Source organism: Rhinopithecus bieti, unplaced genomic scaffold, assembly GCF_001698545.2.
Source record: "Rhinopithecus bieti isolate Rb0 unplaced genomic scaffold, ASM169854v2 scaffold_39746, whole genome shotgun sequence".
NCBI lineage: Eukaryota > Metazoa > Chordata > Mammalia > Primates > Cercopithecidae > Rhinopithecus > Rhinopithecus bieti.
In genome coordinates, this window is record NW_016816960.1 from 360,418 (window position 1) to 366,737 (window position 6,320).

General features: G+C 43.1%; 1 protein-coding gene and 1 pseudogene across 15 annotated transcripts in view; both read left to right on the plus strand.

Moving 5' to 3' along the window:
* The window catches only part of LOC108517612 (vacuolar protein sorting-associated protein 26A pseudogene), a 17,955-nt pseudogene extending 12,286 nt beyond the window's left edge, over positions 1-5,669 (plus strand).
* Positions 1-6,320, plus strand: part of MAP4 (microtubule associated protein 4) — a 235,099-nt gene that overhangs the window by 126,478 nt on the left and 102,301 nt on the right. The gene's annotated exons all lie outside the window — the stretch shown is intronic.

Sequence of the window (6,320 nt, forward strand, 5' to 3'; positions counted from 1 at the left end):
TTTTTTTTTCAGTAGAGACCGGGTTTCACTGTGTTAGCCAGGATGGTCTCAATCTCCTGACCTCGTCATCCACCTGCCTTGGCCTCCCAAAGTGCTGGGGTTACAGACCTGAGCCACCGTGCCTGGCCACTTTTTTTTGTTTTTCCTTGAAAATTGCAGTTTTGCCCAGGCTGGAGTGCAATGGTATGATCTTGGCTCACTGCAACCACTGCCTCCCAGGTTCAAGTGATTCTCCTGCCTCAGCCTCCCAAGTAGCTGGGACCACAGGTGTGTGCCACCATGCCTGGCTAATTTTTATATTTTTAGTAGAGACGGGGATTCTCCAGGCTGGTCTCGAACTCCTGACCTCAGGTGATCCATCCGCTTGGCCTCCCAAAGTGCTGGGATTACAGGTGTGTGAGTCACCATGCCTGGCCACCTTCATGTATATACATTTTTGAAGGTTAACATGGCAAAATGCTCGAATTTCCTTAAACTGCCTTTTTTTTTTTTTTTTTTTAACTGCACCCTTTGATGATAAGCATTCAGATATGCATAAGCATAAGCATTAAAGATTTTCATGTGGAAGAAAACAAAGTTCCACTGACTGGCTTGTTAACAAAAGTTGTATTATAAATCAAATTTCGAGCCGGGTGTGGTGGCTCGCACCTGTAATTTCAGCACTTTAGGAGGCCGAGTTGGGTGGATCACGAGGTCAAGAGATCAATGACCATCCTGGCCAACATGTTGAAACCTTGTCTTTACTAAAAATACAAAAATTAGCCGGGTGTGGTGGCACACGCCTGTAGTCCCAGCTACTTGGGAGGCTGAGACAGGAGAATTGCTTGAACCCAGGAGGCAGAGGTTACAGTGAGCCGAGATCTTGCCACTGCACTCCAGCCTGATGACAGAGTGAGACTTGATCTCAAAAAAAAAAAAAAAAAAAAAGGTCGGGTGTGGTGCACATACATGCCTGTAATCCCAGCTACTCGGGAGGCTGAGGCAAGAGAATCACTTGAACCTGCAAGGCAGCGGTTGCAGTGAGCCAAGATCGCGCCACTGCACTTCAGCCTGGGCAATAGAGTGAGACTCGGTTTCAAAAACACAAAACAAAACTAAACTAATTCCAGCTTATAGTAATGGGAAGAAGGAAAGAAGAAAATGGTTAGAATATACAAATAAATACCAAATATAATAGAGAAAGTTCGTTATTCTCATTTCTGTGATTGCTAATGAGGCCATAGTTGATATCTAGGCTTCTTTCTTCAGTTACCTATTTCATGTTTCCCTTGCCCTCAGCACGAACCTCAGCTGGTTAAGGTTCTTTACCTGGTGAAATGACTTAAACTTTTATTCCCTCATTACTCCAGTCCTTTTTTGGTTGCTGTAGTTTTCCATTAATCTTTATTTTTGGCATGGAAGTATTAAGAAGTGCCTTAGATAATCCCTTGGGTTTCAGACATAGTCCTCCTTGCTTTCACTGTGTAGCAGCAACCCAGTTTCCCCTTGACAATTGGGCTCAATCTTTCCCAACCTACAGTAGGTTCAGCCTGTTGGTTCGGTGGTGTAAGGAGTCCCAAATAGCCAAGTGGCAGTCTCATCTTCTAATGCGATTAAACTATTGTTGTGTATGCTAGTAGATATATTTCCTGCTTAGGGACTAACACTTCCAAGCCAGCAGAACTCAGTTATTAGGAGTGAAAGCAAAAATTCAGTGAGTAGATTGCTAGATATAATAGTGAGTGGAGCCACACACACTTCTGCCCTTTGATTCCCAGACCTGCATATTCTGACTGTGGGAGGAGACAGCACCATGTAAGGGGTCTCTGATTGAAATCATTACCCCATCCTTTCAGGACGCTGTCTCCCTGAAACTGTGACTTAGTCTTCAGTAATCAATTCCCTATTTTAATTAGGCCAACCATTCTGTGTGTTTGGGTGTGACAATACCAGTTAGGTCCATGGACATGAGCCCATTTCTGCATTTCTTTACTATGCAATGACTTTCTTGGTCAGGAGCAATGCTGTGTGGGCTTGGCACAGTGGCATATGCCTGTAACCCCAGCACTTTGGGAGGCCAAGGCAGGAGGATCACTTGAGCCGAGGAGTTTGAGACCAGCCTGGGTAACATAGTAAGACCTTGTCTCTATTTTTAAAAAATATTTTCTTTTGGCCAGGCATGGTGGCTCACACCTGTATTCCCAGCACTTTGGGAGGCCGAGGCGGGCAGATTGCCTGAGGTTAAGAGTTCGAGACCAGCCTCGCTAACATGGTGAAACCCCATCTCTACTAAAAATTTTTTAAAAAATTAGCCAGACGTGGTGGTGCATGCCTGTAGTCCCAGCTACTTGGGAGGCTGAGGCAGGAGAATTGCTTGAACCCGGGAGGCAGAGGTTGCAGTGAGCCAAGATCGTGCCACTGCACTCCAGACGGGGCGACAGAAGGAGACCTCATCTCAAAAAAAAAAAAAAATTTTTTTTTTTAAAGAAACAGCTGCAACGCTGTGTGGAATGTCATGGTGGTAGATTGGGTACTTCTGTATAAGTTCATGGGTGGTGGAACTGACAAAAACATTATAGGCAGAGAAGGCAAATCTGTATCCCGAATACATGTCTATTCTAGTGAGGACAAATCTCTTCCCTCACCCGTGCCCTCATTCCCCATAATAGAAGTCCAGCGTAATCAACTTGCCACCAGGTGGTTAGCTAGCCTCTGGGAAATGGTGCATATTCAGGGCTCAGAGCTAGTCTGTGCCATTAACAGATTAGACATTTAGCAGTAGCTTTAGTCAGGTCAGCCCTGTTTAGGGGAAGACCATGTTGTTGAGCCCATGCACAGCATTCATGATCATTTTTTCCGTGGGTTTATTGAGCACTCTGGTAGCTGTGGAAAGTGTCTAACATTGATATTCATGAAGTACATCATTTTTTCAGCTTGCTTATTAAGAGCCTCCTCTACAGTGAATGCAAATGATTATTCACATGGTACACAAATATCTTCACAGTCTGTGCCTGTTCTGAGAGTTTCATCTGCATATCTTTCCCCCAGATTTCCTTGTCACCATTTCCTTCCAAGTTCCTAATTAGCCAACAAAATCCTTAATAATTGTTCATAAATCTATGTAAATCTCTGCTTCTGGCCATGTCTTACCTCAGACAAAAGGGAAAACCAAATGTACCCCTCAAAGTTCTGCCCTCTGAAGGGAAGATTTTTCTTCATCACCGCTTTTCATCACTACCTCTTTAAATGGGGCTGTAGTGCTGCAGCTGTCTACTTTTGGATGATACTGTCATGTTGTGCAGAGCTATGTGTAAACCAGACTTGAGTTTTTTCTTTCCCTAGTCAGCTGGTCATGTGGAGCTCTCAGAAGGCCACTGACTTGGATTGAGGGAGAGAGGAAGCAATGTAACAGGAGTCAATGCTGAAGTCTGAGCTACCTTCTGTGTAACTTACTCATATTTTTGGACCTGCTTGAATTTTNCCCCCACCCCCAAAGCTGATTACGTATCTTGGGGAAGTCTCCATTTGGTAGTAAAGATGTTTGCTGAGTTGCTGCAGGTCAGGGTGATGATGTAGGGCAAGCAAACCCCCAAATTGGGGCTTAACCCAGGAGGGTTCTTGGTTTTGCCAGGAAAGAATTTAAGGGTGAGCCAGTAGTGAGAGAAAGAAACTTTTATTGAACCAATACTGCTTCTTGCTGAGCAGGGCTAACTCATAGGCAGTGTGCCCAGAATTGGTGCCTGTGGGCTGCTGACTAGCTGTTTATATTTGTTATTAATTATATGCTAATTAAGAGGCAAGTTATTTAGAACTTTCTAGAAAAGGGGCTGGAAGTTTCTGGAATCAGATAAGGTAACCTCTAGGCTGTTGCCATGGCATTTGTAAACTGCCATGGCACTGGTAGGAGTGTCTATATGCTAATCAACCATGAGGACAGCTAGAGGTTACTTTTGTCAGCATCTGCTGGTTTCAACCAGATCTTGTTCCAATCAGCAGGGTGTGACAGGAAATTAAGTCCTGCTGGTTTCCTACCTCAAAGGTAGTTAAGCAGGAAGCTGTACCTTGGGGGTGCTACGGCGTCGCCAGCAAGCCTGTTTGAGGCACTGGTGGAACTTGCCTGGGAAGATGTCCATGGGAGTGCCCACTGAAGCTTGTTGGGATGAGCACCATGGAAGTAAGAAGATGGAAAAGCACACTAGAACCAGGAAGAGAAACCCCTTCCTTCCATGCCCTCTACTAAGCTTAGTATCATCATGCCAGCTGTCTATGAAGAAATGTTTACATTATTATAAGCAGGGCAATGAAAGGTAGATTTGGAATTGAGAGGCAATATATTGATTTCTTGCACAGCCTATTATTTTGACTACTTAGCTTCCATACGCACTTTACACACATTTGAGCTCCCATGTAACAGTGAAACAACTCTTGTTTCCACCTAACAAGATACAGCTATGTCAGAGGGTGAAACTCTCACCTGTGTTCTAAAATGAGGAATGAGGACATGCTCAGCCCCGATAGTCACTGTATCCCTTGCTGGCTATGCTTTTGTTTGTTTGTTTGTTTGTTTTTGTAATAGAGTCGGGGTTTCGCTGTGTTGCCCAGGCTAGTCTCAAACTCCTGAGCTCAAGCAGTCCTCTGGCCTCAGCCTCCCAATGTCCTGGGATTATAGGTATGAGCCACTGTGCCCATCCTGCTGGCTGTTTATCAGTCCTCAAATAGAAGTTCCAGCGACAGAGGGCCAAGGTCATGTGATGGGAGCTGGGGGCTTGGAGTTCTGAGGGAAGAGGAGTGAAATATTGGGGGATGTGGCAGTATCACTGACAGTGAGGTTTTTTGGAAGCTTGTTTGGTCTAATTTGTGAGATTGATATTGTCCTTAATGATAAGGAAACAGAAAATGGCAGAAGTGAAAACTGAAAATGGCAAAGTAGAAAAACACCGTCTTCTCTATGGTGGAGAATCTGTTTCAGGAAAGGTGAAAGAGACTAGAAAGAGGCTAGAGCACCAAAACATTAGAATTGAATTTGTACATCAAATTGAACTTTTCTATGATAAGAGTAATATTCAAGAGTTTGTTAACCTAGTGAAAGAACTAGCCTTACCTGGAGAACTGACTCAGAAGTTGTGATTTTGAATTTATACACGTTGAAAAGTCATGAGAATCTTACATTGGCGCTAATGTCCTCTTGATGTATTGAAGTGATAGTAGTAAGAAGACTGACAGACTTGGTAAAAAGAATGTGATCTTACTGTTCACCAACTTGCCAGCTATTCTGATGGAAGTCGGTATTGAAGATTGTCTACATATAGAAGTTGAATATAATGAAGTATCATTTAGAGGATGTGACTGTTACAGAAATTTACTTCTTATAAGAATAAAAATACAACATATATGGGGTTACTACTGATCAAAAAAGAGATCACAGCAATTGGACCCAGTAAGTACCACCACAGAAAGAGAAACAGTTGCCAAATATGAAATAGTGGATGGTACACCAGTAAAAGGTGAATCAGTTCCAGTAAGACTATTGTTAGCAGGATATGACCTAACTCCAACAATGAAAGTTATGAACAAAAAAGTTTCAGTAAGGTACTTTTTGAATTTAGTGCCTGTTAGGAAGACAGAGGGTACTTTAGGTAGCAGATCATTTTATGGAGAAAAGCTCCTGTAAAACTGAGGAAACAGAATAAACTTTCACCAGTGATTTGAACCTCCAGAATCACAAGCATCTGCTGAATAGCCTGAAATATACTGAATAGGATGAAAAAAGAAAAACAAAACTGTCATCATTGAGATTAAGTTAAACAGGTTAAAGATGACTGCAGCATGTGGAGGGGCAAAATGGCCATAACTCTGCCTGGGCACGGTGGCTCACGCCTGTAATCCCACCACATTGGGAGGCTGAGGCAGGCAGATCACTTCAGATCCTAAATTCAAGACCAGCCTGGCCAACATGATGAAACCCCATCTCTACTAAAAATACAAAAAGTTAGCTGGGCATGGTGGTATGTGCCTGTAATCCCAGCTACTTGGGAGGCTGAGGCAGGAGAATTGCTTGAACCCAGGAGGCAGAGGTTGTAGTGAGCCAAGATCGCACTGCTGCACTCCAGCCTGGGCAACAGAGCAAGACTCCATCTCAAAAAAAAATAAAATAAAAATGGCCAAAACTCAATTTATGTTCATATTCCTTTATCTTACAGCACTACATTTATTTCATGATTTACCAAAATGTCTTCATGTATATACATTTCTTTTTATTTATTTATTTGTTTTTATTTTTAATTTTTTTTGAGACGGAGTCTCGCACTGTCACCCAGGCTGGAGTGCAGTGGCGCAGTCTT